The 13,628-nt window shown below is 48.0% G+C and overlaps 1 protein-coding gene across 3 annotated transcripts in view; it reads right to left on the bottom strand.

Moving 5' to 3' along the window:
* Window positions 1-13,628, bottom strand: part of TMEM63C (transmembrane protein 63C) — a 90,034-nt gene that overhangs the window by 60,786 nt on the left and 15,620 nt on the right. For 2 of the 3 annotated variants that reach the window (XM_032482434.1, XM_006184448.3), the window contains exon 1: window positions 8,424-8,613. The exons of the other annotated variant lie outside the window; for it this stretch is intronic. The gene's annotated coding sequence lies outside the window, so the exon portion shown is untranslated. Of the gene's footprint in view, window positions 1-8,423; window positions 8,614-13,628 lie in introns of those variants that run through there. 3 annotated transcript variants of the gene reach the window in all.

The following is a 13,628-nucleotide window of genomic DNA, read 5'->3' as shown; positions in this document are numbered from 1 at the left end:
GTAGATTTTAATAAGTTTCTTTCAATAATGAGTAGAACAACCAGACAGAAGATCGATGAGGAAACACAGGACTCGAATATGTTCAATAGTATAGAACAACTGGACCCAATAGACATACACAGAACACTCCACTCAGCAGCAGCAGAATACGTATTCTTCTCAAGTGTACACAGAATACGCTCCAGGCTGGGTCATGTGTTAGGCTACAGGTGAGAGGTGTAGAACAGTGCCTGGCACATGCATAATACTTTATGTTGGTGATTACTTTTATCACCACCACATATTAGATGTGCTTGGGTCTTTGTCTAGATAGACTTTTTTGTTTCATTGATCTGTGAGCCAGTTCCATTACTCGACAAATATCTATAATTATGTGTGAGGCCCTGTTCTAACTGCTGGGAACCAGGAATAAGCAGCAGTAGTAAGAGCTGATTTGGCCCCCTCTGGTTAGACTTACTTCTAGTTATTTTTAGTTATTTTACTGATATTATAAATATTTCCTTTCATTATATTTTAAAAGAGGCTGAAGTGTATAGACAGGAAAGCTATACACTTTTGTTTTTAATATTTATTAGCAGTCATCTTACTATATTCCTTTATTATTTCTAATAGTTTTTTTGATGGACTATCTCTTTCTTTTCGTTCTCCAGATGGCCAATCTTATCATCTACAATTTAAATAGATAAACTGGCTTGCCTTTACAACTTATATTTTCAACATTTGTATTGGTTTGTACTTCTAGAGAAGTGTTAAAGAATGAAGGTAATGGTGGTCACTTTTTCCTTGTCTTATATATATATATACATACATATATATATATATATATATATATATATATATATTCCTTTATACACAAACACACAAACAGATACAAATTGTCCATTTATTCCCATTAGAGTTAAAACCAGGGACATATGTTGAATTTTATCAAATGCCTTTTAGATATTTTTAGCTTTTATGGAACCGTTTATGTAATTTTTTTCATCTCTTTTGAACAACCGTTTGGTTCAATTATATTAATAGTTCTCCTAATACTGAATCTATATCTCTAGAATATAGCCCCACTTGTTTGTGGTGTATTCACCTTTTTAACATAATGCTGTGTGAGTCTATTTGTTTCTATTAATTTCTGAATTTTTCACCAATATTCATAAATGAGATTTTCGGGCAGTATTTTTTTCTCTTTTTTTGTGCTATCTTCGTCAGCGTTGTGATGGCTTCATAGACTACTTTGGAATCTTTCCTTTTCTACAATCTAGCACAGTTGGTGCAGTTTAAATAACATTGGAATAATCTCTTCCTTGAAGGTTTGGTAGAAATTTAAAGCTGTCTAAACCTGGGGGCTTTTTGGAGTGGAGTTTTATGACAATTCAGTTTCTTCCATGATTGTTGTTCTGTTGGGGTTTTCTAGTTCCCCTGGGGTCAAACTGATGATTTATATTTTCTCAGAAAACTATCAGTTTCAGCTGATTTTCAACTGAATTTTCACGTGGTTGAGCATAGTGTCCTCAAAGAATTCTATTTTCTCTGTATCAGTGGCTATTTCCCTATTTTAGTGTTCAATTTGATGTATTTAGCTTATGCCTCCCCTAACCCCCATTAGATTATCTGGACTTAAAAAAAATCATCAAATGACATTTTTTTCCCAGAAGCCTATTTACTATGTACATAGCCCAGAAGTAGAGGATCTGGATTCAGGGATGAAGATGAGGAAAGTAGCAGGGGAGGGGCAGCTTGACAAACATTTAAAAAGTGCAGAGAGCCTGCACACATACTCCCTGGCCTTGAACACCCTACATCTCCTTTCCCCAACTCCCCTCACCCAGTTAAACCTGCCAGCTCTCACCCTTTCTTCGACACCCAGCTGTCACCCTCTTGGAACCTTTCCTGATTTCCCTGGGAAAAGTCAATGTTTTTCTTCTGATGTCTGTTTACTTTTTCTTTTTTTCAAATTTTGAAAAATTCTAGACACAAAAAATTTAAAAGTATAAAACCAAGAGAATTAACAAATGTTAACATTCTGTCATTTTTGCTTCAGATCCTCTTTGTTAAAAGAAGAGTTACTGACAAATTAGAAGTCCTTTCTTTTACCCTTTCAGTCGTAGCACCTTCTCTCCTTCTTCAAGACCAGCCCAAGCACGGAGTTGGTAGGTATTACAGCACTGCAACATGCTTGCATCCGTAAATCACAGATACTGTTGTGATTTTTATTAAAATTAAATTTTCACTAATGGTACTATTCTGCAATTTCCTTTTGGGGGGCAGTATTGTTTTCCTTTTTGGGGGGCAGTATTGCTTTTGAGATTTATTCATGATAATATAGAATATGTGTGTATACATATATATCAGCTTTCTTGAGGTATAATTTAGAAAACATAAAATTCCCCAATTATTTATACTTTGACTGCTGTATAACATCACAGTTTTACTTGCCTACTCCTGTACTGTAGATATTGAGGTTGAGACCTCTTTTTTGTGTTTCAAACACTGCTGCCCTAGATATCCTTGGAACTGTCTTCTTATGCCCATGTGTGAGTTTCTCTGTGTACTTATACAGCTAGATGTGAAACTGTTGGTCATAAAGTACGTACATTTTCAGCTTTAATTGCCATTGCCAAAATGTCCCCTGGTGCTTTGTACTGACATTATTGGAGCATTTCTGAAGCTGTTGTCATTATCCGTTGACTTGCCTACTTGCCCCTTCCCCATGAATTACTGGAGGGCATGTGTGTGACTGGCACTCAATGAACACTTGATAAATGAAAGGATGAGCTCACTGTCTAGCAGAAGACACAAATGGGACAAGTGCATTAAGGGCTAGGAGACCTCCTCTGGCTGGGATCCAGGGAAGGCTTCCTGGAGCAGGTGGTATTTGAGTTGGGGGTTTGAAGAGCAGGGAGACTCTGAATAGATGAAGATGGGGATGAGAACAAGGACTGAGCTGGGAGGGGGAAGTTGGGTGGACAGTCCAGAGTACATTTGATTTGCTAGAGTATTGGTTCTTAGCCCAGCCTGGGGTGAAAGGGTAGAAAAGCCAGGTATGTATATTTTATAAAAACATCAAGGTGATCTGATACGTTCTCCCATCCCCATGCAGGAAGAGCTTCTGAGCTGGAGCAGGGTGTGAGGGAAGAGTGAAGGAAGCAGGAGGGCAGATTAGACAAGGTATTTTGGGCATAACCCAAGATGAGTCTTCAATGGCAGGCTCTGGGGAGCCAGTGGGAAGTGACCAGGTCAGAGCTGAGCTCCAAGATGATTCATCCAAGAAGCATGCAGGTAGCTGGGATACTCAGCTGTTGGAATAAGGCTTAGGTCCTCCCAACCTCTTTCCCTCCTCTGTCTCTGGGAAAAGAACAGGGCCACAGGGCCTGGGTCTCCTCTGCAGACCCACAGGAGAGCACTGGGACTTGGGCTCTACCTGCTCTTCCATTTTGCAGTTCTGTGAGCCCAGGCCAGGGGCTTGCTCATCGCTTCCTGTCCCCTCCATCCTCACTGCTCTGTGCAGGTGCCTGGACCAGGGCTCCGAGGAGCCCCCTCTGTGAAGTGTGGAGCCAGGGTCTGGCTGCCCAACATCTCCTCCCTCTGCCTGGGCTCAGCTATCCTAAACACACCTTCAGTGAGTCCCAGAGCATGGCGTGGGGGTGGGGTGGGAATCCTATCCTTCCACTTTCCCTGCTGTCCTTCAGCAAAACCGAGCTCTGGGCACCCTGCCCAGAGTGGGAGGGAAGGGGAAAACACATGACCTTCCTTCCGAGTCCTTTTGTCTTAAGCAACTTCAGCAAAACCACCAGAAGCAGCAAGTGCAGGTGAGTGGAGGATGTGTCGGCTGTGCCCTGGGCCAGTTGGGTTCTGCCACTTTTGTGAATGCGTGTAGTTGTGGCTATTGTGACCTCTCTCAGACTCAGCTTTCTCATCTCTCAAGTGGGCTACTCACACTCGCTCTGCCCCTCTCCTGGGTGTGCAGAGGATTAAAAAGTAATGTGAGGTCGCTGAGTGGCACCAGGATCCCAGGCCAGGGACACTGTTCAGGCTCATGTGCTCCTGGTGCCTGAGAAGGTCTCCCCAAAGCCTAACCTAGTTCGTGGGCCTGGGCACACTAGGTCCCAGCCCAGGAGGGATCCCTGACCCAGTAACAGCCTGCCTGCTGTACTGAAGGACACCCCCACACCTGCCCACCCTGACTCTGACTCTGAGAAGACATCTCCCTCTACCAGGTCCTCAGGGATCTGAAGCTCTTTTTAAGGGAACAGCTCAGCTCCAACAGTGTCTGGAAGAACAACATCATTGGTCAGTGGTTGCCAGCCAGTCCAGAGACCCCAGGACCACTGGCCACTGAGCAGGTAAAGGGGTGAGCTAAGGGAAAGAAGGGGGCTCCCAGTCACTAAGCACACATCTGACACCTTTCTACTTCCTCCCATTCATCCTCCAAATGGCCCCATGCAGTGGGGGTTATTTCGCCATCTGTGAATGGAAGACTCAGAGAGGTGAAGCAAGCAGGCACTGAGCAGGTGGAAACCCAGCTTCCAAGTGCCGCCAGGCAAATTGTCTGCTGTGCCTGTCCTCCATGCTCCCAAGCCCTCCATCAAGCACAGTCGGCCTCCACATCAAAAACCCAACAAACAGCCAGACCCCTTGTCAGTTGGCCATAGGTCCATCTTGCTCACAGGTATCACCACAGAATTCAGGATGCCCTGCTCCTTTGCCAGGACCCCATGGCCTGAGGCCAGTGTCCCTCTGGCTGGGCACAATTCTGAGAAGACTCAGCCAGAGGGAGGAGAAGGCTCCTATCTCTGGGGCCACCTTCTCTGCTGAGGCCACCCAGGGATGGGGAAAGTAGGATTGGCTTCCGGCTGGAAGCTGGCCTGGCCTCTCTGCCTCCAATCCTCTGAGGCTTCCAGAGGCCCCGACTTGGCATGAACAAGGGTCTGCAGGCACAGGGCTCTGCCATTCCTCAGCCACCCCAGCCCAGCTCTTCAGAGCTTGTCTTCAGAGTGCGCGTGCAAAACAGAAGATTAGAAGAGGGGAAAAGCAGAAGGAGGGAGCCCAGGACACTTAGATCTTGGTTTTCTAAGTGGGCCCAGGCTTCAGTTCCCTTTGGGAACACAGCTCATCACCAGGAGGAGGCAGGAAGTGACAGTGGGGCACCTTCACCCCTCTCACCCTGCCTCTGCATGTTTCCGTCCTGGCCTCAGGCGTGCTGGGAAGGAACATGATGGCTTGGGTACAAACCCTGCCCTAGAAATACAGGACACAGAGTTCTGCTCACTGATGCTCTTCTAAAGAGCCACCCTCAGTTGGCCCAGAGCAATCCAGACTGCTCTAGAACAAGGACACATCATACCTCATGAGCTGCCCACGTTCTCGTCTCAGTGGTCCCAGTTCTCGTCTCAGCTCCTCTGTCATCCTATTTTGCACAAATTGCACTAGACACCTCCTGGGCAAGAACAAGGAGCCCAGTTTATACCACTCATGCTGATGTGTGAGTGAGCTGCAAAAACCACTGCTCTCCTGGAGAATGGAAGACAAAAGAACAGCGGACCCCACAGCAGGCAAAACAGTGCACTAAAAGCTACTGATCTCACTCGAAGCTGAGCACTTTCCCTAAGCGCCTGCATTACAGCCTTCCCAGAGTGAGCCTATCCATGGTCCTAAATGCCCTGTGGACTCCCCACATCTGGACACTCCGTGCAAAGAGCTCCCAGCACTTTACACCCATTATCTCTATGGTCCTTCCACCAGCTGCTTCCCAGGAAGGAGCAGAGTAGAGTCCACAGGATTCGGGAGTCAGTAGGGAGGATCCAGGCCTGCAGGAAGGTCCACTGTGCTACCAGTCACCAGCATTTTATGAATGGAAATCCTGTTAAAAGTCATAGGCAATCAAGAAGGAGGGAAAGGAAGTTCTCAAGGGCCCAAACATAACTTAAACTGGGTTGCGGAGGGAGGGCCTGCCTCTCAAACCTAGAAAGGGGCTCTAGACTAGTCATGGGGGCAGAGAGCATCCTCCGTTAGGGAATAGCCCGTTTCCCTCATCGAGGCCGTAAACAGATGGCTTCCACCTAGACCAGAGTCTCCAGGAATAACACTTCCCATCTGCAATAAACACTTGATATGTTTCCAAAGCCCTCCCACCCATCTGGGAAAGGTGTTTTCATGCCCAGCTGTCAGGTAGGGAAACTGAGGGCAGAATGCCAGCTAATAGGGGCTCTGGTCCAGAACCAGGTACTATGTTCTGTAAGTGGTTCTCCTCCCATGACCTGAGGTCCTCTCCAAGGCCTCCTTCTGCCTCTGTCACCACTGGCTTCTGGGGACCATGGGGCAGTGGCCTTCTTCCTGGAGAAGGGCTGGAAGAGACCCTTGGGGCACCGTGGCAGAGGAGTCAGACATGGTGGGTACTCCTCCTCTCTCTGGCATTGTACTGTCACCCCATGGGCAGCTACTTCTGATCTGGTTTGCTAGGAACCCATCCCCTCCCACAGCTCACCCAGTGATTACTGGTGGTCATCATGCAGCCCAAGGCATGCCATGGAATCACCAGAGGCCAGCTCGCATGGGCTCTGTGCTCAGAGGGTGTGTCTGAAAAGCATCAACTCATGCACCAGGCGTAATTCTTTTGCTCAGAATCACTGGCTGCACAGGACCTCCTATCCTGTGATGCTGTCAGAGAGATAACTGAAGTCCCTCTGCCTGTGGGCCTCCTCAACAGCTATAATCACAGCTGCTGGCCCCAGAGCAGGAAGAATAGCAGCTCTTGGCTCTGAGAGGCCCACAGAAATTGTGTGTCTCCTGTGGGGCCACGATGAGAAGGTAAGCAGGTGACTTCGGCTCCCCTCTTCAAGTTGCTTCTTTCCCAAGTAATTTGAAAACATATTTTAAAGGAGGAAAAGATGCTGAAGTTGTCCCCTATCACTGATACCATCCTACCCACCCCATCTCCACCATCAGAAGGCATTCACAGCCTCACCTCACCAGGGCTGGGGGCTGGGGGGTGGGAAAGGAGGGGAGAGGAAAGGGCCTGGTCCAGTCTGCCCTGTGGTGGGCTGGGGAGTCAGGAGACCGGTGTGCGGGGACCTGGAGCAATCTTCTGGGCCTCAGTTTCTTCACCTGTGCAATGATACTGCCCAGCTCCAGCTCTAAAATAAAATAAACTTTCTGCCTGCCTCAGTTTCCCTCCAGAGAAAGGCATCTGATAAGGAGGACAAGGTGAATTCAGGAGAAGTTCAAAGCCAAGGGCAACAGATCCTATGCACTCCATTTCTCCTGGGGACAGGAGTTGGAGAGAGAAAAAGGTTAAGGAGATACATCACAGAGGGTGATGCTGAGAGAAGGCAGACTTGCCAGCTCGGTTCTCCAGGGAGACGAGGGCCGTTAAATGAGAAAGTCCACCTCCTTGGTCCTTGTCTTCCCATAGCAGCCTGGGAACTTCCACCTGACTTTCATCAAGGCTGGTACGTGAGACTAAAGCCCAGAAATGGGCTGCCTCCTTGGGCCTTACTCTCCCTGAAGCCAACTCTCATCCTCTCCCTGAGTCCATGAGGACAGCAGGGAACTGTAGCCTCCTCTGCTCAGATGAGCGTTTTTCATGAGTAATTTTCTCTTGTCCCCAGACAATTCTGATCCCTGCACTGTTCACACCCACGACACCCTGGAGCCCCCACACAAGTTGTACCTCCCTCCATTCTCAAGAATGAGGAAACGGGGTGCTGGGGTGAGGGGTCCACCCCAGACTGGACCAGAGGTCTAGAGAGCAAGCTGGGCCCCTGCCCCTCCAAAGAGCATCAGGTCACGGAAGTGCCTGGGAGGCCAGCTCTGTAGGATCTGCTATATGACCTTGGTGAAACCACAGCACCCCTGTGCCTCAGTTTCCCCAGGTCCATCATCCAAATCCAAAGTTTCTCTCTCAAGGCCAAGGTGAGGATGGAGGCAAGAATCTTTCTTTGAAAGCATAAGAGAAAAGGTGGCATATTTCTGGGGAGCCCAGAAGCCCAGCCCACTCAGCACAGAATGAGACCCCCAACAGCAGCAGCGCAGCGGTGACGCTGTCATAACTCGTAACAGCGGAGTAGACTAGAGCGCACCCCTCCCATGCCAGACCAGTGAGTGGGAGGCACAACCCCAGGGAATCCCTGTGTGAGGGTGGTCCAGAGAGTCAACCAACAGGCAGGCGGCGGGGGACCCCAAGCAAGCCTCCTGCCCCAACCCCCACCCCCGACCCAATGAATACGGCCGACCAAGCCACGGCCCTTTCTGGTGGGCGGATCATTCCACCCTTCCCTCAGAGTGGCGCAGTCTCCCCCGCCCCCATCCCTCCCCGTCCGAGGTCTCGGAAAGCCTAGAGCAAGCAGTCCTGCCCCACCCCCTCCCCTGTCCAGGACCCGGATTCTGCGTCCCTTTTTCCAGCCGGATCAGTCTTGGCTGATACCAACCTCGTGCTCACCGTATCTGCGCCTTCGGCGCCACAGCCCCTTCGCCAGGCAAGATACTCAGGCCGCCGGATGCGGTGACAAGCAACACGCTCCCTACCTGGGAGGAGACTGCCAGCCAGTCCTCCTCCTCGCTGGTCTGGAGAAGCCAGCCCCACCTGGCAAGGGACTGTCAGCAAATTCCCCTCTGCATCACTGTGGGAGCGGCATCCCGGCTCCTCCCCGGCAGAAGCCAACCTTGGCCCCGCCCCAAGGCTGCCTGAACCACCGGGGAACCCAGGCTGGATTATTTTATGCAGAGATCCAAGCTCCGCCTCAGAGCCCTTATAGCTACCACCAGGAACCATCTGCAAATTACCATTGCAAATATACAAGGCTGCTGGTCCCTTGCTGCAGTCACTCCAGCATCCTCCGATGCTCTGGGCCCCGGCAGCTGTCTGCTACTCTCTGCCCACCCTACAGCCCACACCCCCACTTCAAGCTCTCTGAGGGACATACCCTTTCAACCCTCCTTAGCCCCCAGCCAAACCAAGAAAAGACACACCACCACACAAAGGTAGGAGCTCTGGGCCCCTCCCAGGGACCAGCTCCTGGCACCAGCTTAGTGGCTGGTACCCAGTTCCGCCTCCTTCTTCGCCAGCAAAGGGAAGATATACAAACTGGCCACAGCCCTGCCTGGGAGGCCCAAGGGAGTGGGCTGGGTCATGCCCAATTTGCCTTGGGCCACAGTACTGTGGGTCTCCAGTTTCATCAAAGTCCTGGAAGCTCTGCCGAAGACACTAGTTTTGACCCTGGGGTCATTGCCAGTGTTTAAACCCCTAAAGATCCGTGTGCAAAGTAAGGGGCAGTAGTAAACAGCCACTCTTCTCTCTCCCAGAAAGAAGCCTAGGCGCGTTTATTTAATAGACATTATCCAATAATTGCAGTACAATAGCTAAATGGGAGAGGCAGGCTGCTCTCCAATCTTTGAAAGTGACCCTCTTTCAACAGTTGTATAATGGGGTAAGATATTGACAGAGTTGTTAGCATTGTGCTAAGAAGGCCATAGAGGAAGCAGTGTGAATGTAAGGTCAAGAGACGCCCAGGGGCAGGGGGAAGTTCAAAGGATAGATGGGTTTTCAAGGGTTGGTTCCCCTAACAAGCAGCACAGCACTCCCTCCAGGCTGACACACCCTGGTTCTGTCTCTCACTACCCTGCACCTGCTCCCTTATCCCCCATGCCCTGGGTCTTCTGACCCAGCTATGCCCTGAAAACCCAAAGTGAGCCAGAAGGCATTCTGGCAAGATCTGTCCATTTCTTCACTAACTCACCCATTTACTTATTTATTTATTCATTCAAGGGACAGGAAGGATTTGGGATGTCTATTATGCACAGGCAACAGGGCATCAGGGGTCTGGGTTTTAGCCCTGGCTTAGCTGCTAGAGTGATGTGCAATCTTGGGTGACTCTGACTTTGTTTTTCCCTCTCATCTGTAATATTGAGAGGGCTGGGCTAGTTGGGGTCTAAGGCCCCTCTGGCCCCAACATTTCTTTCCTTCTCTTCTAGGATAAAGGCTGGTGGGAACAAAGATAAACCAGATAAGTACGAAAGCAGTGTTTAAGAACTCTTAGCTGCCTAGATTCGAATCCCAGCTGGACCATCTAAATATGGGACTTTACCTCTCTGAGCTTCATTCTTTGCTTATGCAAAATGGGGGGAATAATAATAACAACTTTAAAGAGTGGTTGTGAGGATGGAATGAGATATTGTATACAATGTAGATGCTCAGTAAATGTTAAATATTAAATATGTTGCTGCTGGTGTTCTGGTAATGGTGGGAGAGAGTAAAACTTGGACAAAAGCGGCTTGTCCTCTCTTTCTCTGCTTCCTCATCACTGAACTAGTGTCTCACTCCAGGCTGGAAAGACTAAGGGTCTTGTGTATGGGGGTAATAGCTGTTCCTTTAGAAAGGCCCTGTGTTAAGTGAAAAGAACATGGTCTTTGAATATAGTTGAACCTTGGTTCAAATCTGGCTCTTTCTCTTACTAGCTGTGTAACCTTGTACTAGATACTTAAGCACTCTGATTTTAATTTTCACATCTGTAAAACAGGTACCATAATGCAAATAAAAGGAGTTCAATAATAGTACCTACCTTATAGAGTTACTGTGAATATAAAATGCATGTAAGATGCTTAGCTCAGTTTTTCACAAACAGAAGATGCCTGGTCAATGTTAACCTCTTCCTTCCTGGAAGGATCTAGATAGAATGGAGGAGAGACTCCAGCACTGAAATTTCTAGGCATTCTTGACCTAGTGTCCTGTGAGGAGACTGGGTAGTGGGTATTCTACCCAGACCTGGAGCTGGCGTCAGCAACTCTCCAACTCCCTTTGCCAAAGTGCCATCCACCCAGACCCTATGCACCAGCCTTCTCGGATGAGCCAGATCCCTGAACGCGCCCTCTGCTGGGAGCTGAGACTGGAATGGGAGGCTAGAAGCAGGTCTTAAAAGACCTCACACACAAGGCTCGACTTAATAGGTGAAAGGGAGCCATGGAAAGGTTTTGAACAGCAGCCACGGGATAAAATTTTTGAGCCCACATCCAATCCACTCCAGTTCCTGGAGGTGAGACCTGATAGGCATTAAGGATGTACAATAAAGGGAGATACAGAAGAGTAGGAAGGAGAGCCCATGGAAATGCCAGGTGGGCTGTAGGGTTAGACAGTCAAAGAGATGAACCCATGTCCCAACCAACTGAACACCAAGACCCAGATCAGTGTCAGACTGGTAGGAGGTGCTTCGTAAAGGTGTGAAAGTATGTGAGAATGAGTAGCTGAGGCTTTGTGGTCTTGAGAGGCTTTCAAAGAAAGGTGCCTCTGGCCTGTGGCTGCTGAGAACATTTTTTATGCTCTCACTTGTGTGGATTTGGGTGAAGGATCTTTGAAAGACGATGAACATTACTGTCTTCATGACTGCTTTCTTAACTTCCAGTGTCTTGTCTGCACACATAATCCAGAGCAACCTTCTGAGCAACCCAAACAGGTGGAACTGTTAACTGTCAAAATCAGATGCTTTTTCTGCAGAAGAGTACCTTGTGTCTTCCGTGACAGCCCACCTAAGTTACTCCACACAAAGTTTCAACAGATCCGGTGTGGCAGAGACTGCTAAGTGTCCACTAATATCCTTTCTTTCCCTCTTTTAGCAGTAGAGCTTCCAAAGTTAAAACCTGGATACATGGCTACCCTGCTAAAGACTACATATCCCAGCTTCCCTTGCAGCCAGGTGCAGCTATGGAACTAAGTTACAGCCAATGGGAGGTGAGTGGAAGTGATTTGTTTCATTTCTGGGCCACATTCTTAAAAGGAAGCTGCCTGTTTACTACTTCATCTTTTCCCTTGTGCAGACTGGACCATGGACATGGAGATGGAGATGGGGAGCAGCCCTAGGACCGCACTCTAAAGTTGGCCAATCAACAGGACTTTGAGAACTTGAGTTTCATGTTAACTAAAAGGAGAAGAGCACTGGACTCTTTGCACCTTGGTCTCTGTGACAGCAGCTGAACCAATAGCCTAAATGATAAACCTTGTTTCCTGATTTTCAAGCCCACAGCAGATGAGCAGGAGCATACTGGAAGGAGAAAGGACTTATAAAAAAGCAAGCACAGTGAAATTAGCAAAAGTCTAGAGCAAGAGGAGATAGAACAAACTCAGAAGTTTTGAATCATTTAGTTTAGGAACACACCAAGAGGCCTTGGGGGCACCATTATATTACAGGATAACGTTGGAAATGCTCAGAATAACAATCCTGAATCATTATGAGAAAGTGGATTCTGATGACTGTTTAATTTTAAAAGGAAAGCAATTATGTGGTATATTTAGAAAGTATTTCTGATCAAAAATGGTTAACATGAAATAAAACTTACATGCTTAACGGTAGAAACCTTCAGCATTCAGACAACTCAGCCATTCAAAATGAAACTTCTCCTGGTGGGTCAGAAAGTAGTAATTTTGATTCATTGATATTTACCTTCTCCACCACTAGATTATAAACCCTTTTAAGATCAGATTGTATCTCCTTTTACTTTTTACTCCTAGTATCTATCACAGTGCTGACTCAAAAAAATATTTCTTGATGACTAAGAGGATGAAGTCTGTGTTACCTTAGGTGCCAGAATTTAGAAGGGTTCCACCAGCTGATGTAGAATATTGATCAGTGATATTGCCTGAGGTCCCAGAACATCCTGGTGAAGATCTGCAGGGGCACAGCCCTCACAGCCAAGAGTGTTATGAGCCCACACTGACCCCACCCCTGTTGTCTAGAAATCATTTTATCAGGAATACTTCCCTAACTCACCAGATCAACATGCACAGGATTTTCACTGCAGAACTGGTTGTAATTCCAAAAACAAACACAACTGTACACAACCTACACAACGTGCATGACCTTTCTGCACCGTCCAAATGAGATGCTCAGGAAAACACAAAATGAGAGGGTAAAGGTTGGAGGCCCAGGAAAGAGTCAGCTAGGTGGGCTCACTGCTTGCTTCACATCAGTTTGACTCCTGGGATTTTAGGCTTTGAGGCAGGAGAGCTATACTAGTGTCCCCTTCATCCCGAGGCCTGGTGCTGGGCAGGACTGCTAGGTAGGGGGTAAGTGGGTTTGGAGGTAATGGCCCTGAGGGTATACAGATTCTGCTATAGAATCCAGAAGTAAGTGTATGCCACTGACAGGGACAGTGTTTTTCAAGGCAGAACCACATCACTATTCATGCTTTAAGTGACAATCCAGATACTCTAGGGTATCTCCTGTCCCCAAGAGTAAGATCAAGACTCTCCAAGAAAGTAAGTCTATTTTGGGAGCTCGGGCTTCTGTCACACACTGTAATCTGCCTTTCCAAACAGAAGGGAATTTGATTTCCTGTGCAGATGGTAGGGGAGCAATGTATTGGGATGGAAAACAATTTTTTTTTTCAGTGTCCTCTGTCCAACCAGACATAGAGTTGTGGATTTTAAGAGAGGACAAGGCCTCAGTCTTAGGTCCAGACACAGCCCTAACCCCCAATGGAAGCTGGTGCGGCCGGAGTGGGGAAGTCAGGGACCTTTAACCATGTGATCTTCATGGCAGAGAATCTAGGTCTCCCCTCTCCTGGGGCAGCCCCGGCCTCCCTGCCCTTCCTTACCCCTGGCTTCAGGCTGGGTCCCCACTCACCAAGGCCCCGCCAGGTAGATG

Source organism: Camelus ferus, chromosome 6 (assembly GCF_009834535.1).
Source record: "Camelus ferus isolate YT-003-E chromosome 6, BCGSAC_Cfer_1.0, whole genome shotgun sequence".
NCBI classification, from domain to species: domain Eukaryota; kingdom Metazoa; phylum Chordata; class Mammalia; order Artiodactyla; family Camelidae; genus Camelus; species Camelus ferus.
The sequence above is the reverse complement of the archived record's forward strand: the minus strand, read 5'-3'. Positions and strand labels throughout refer to the sequence as shown.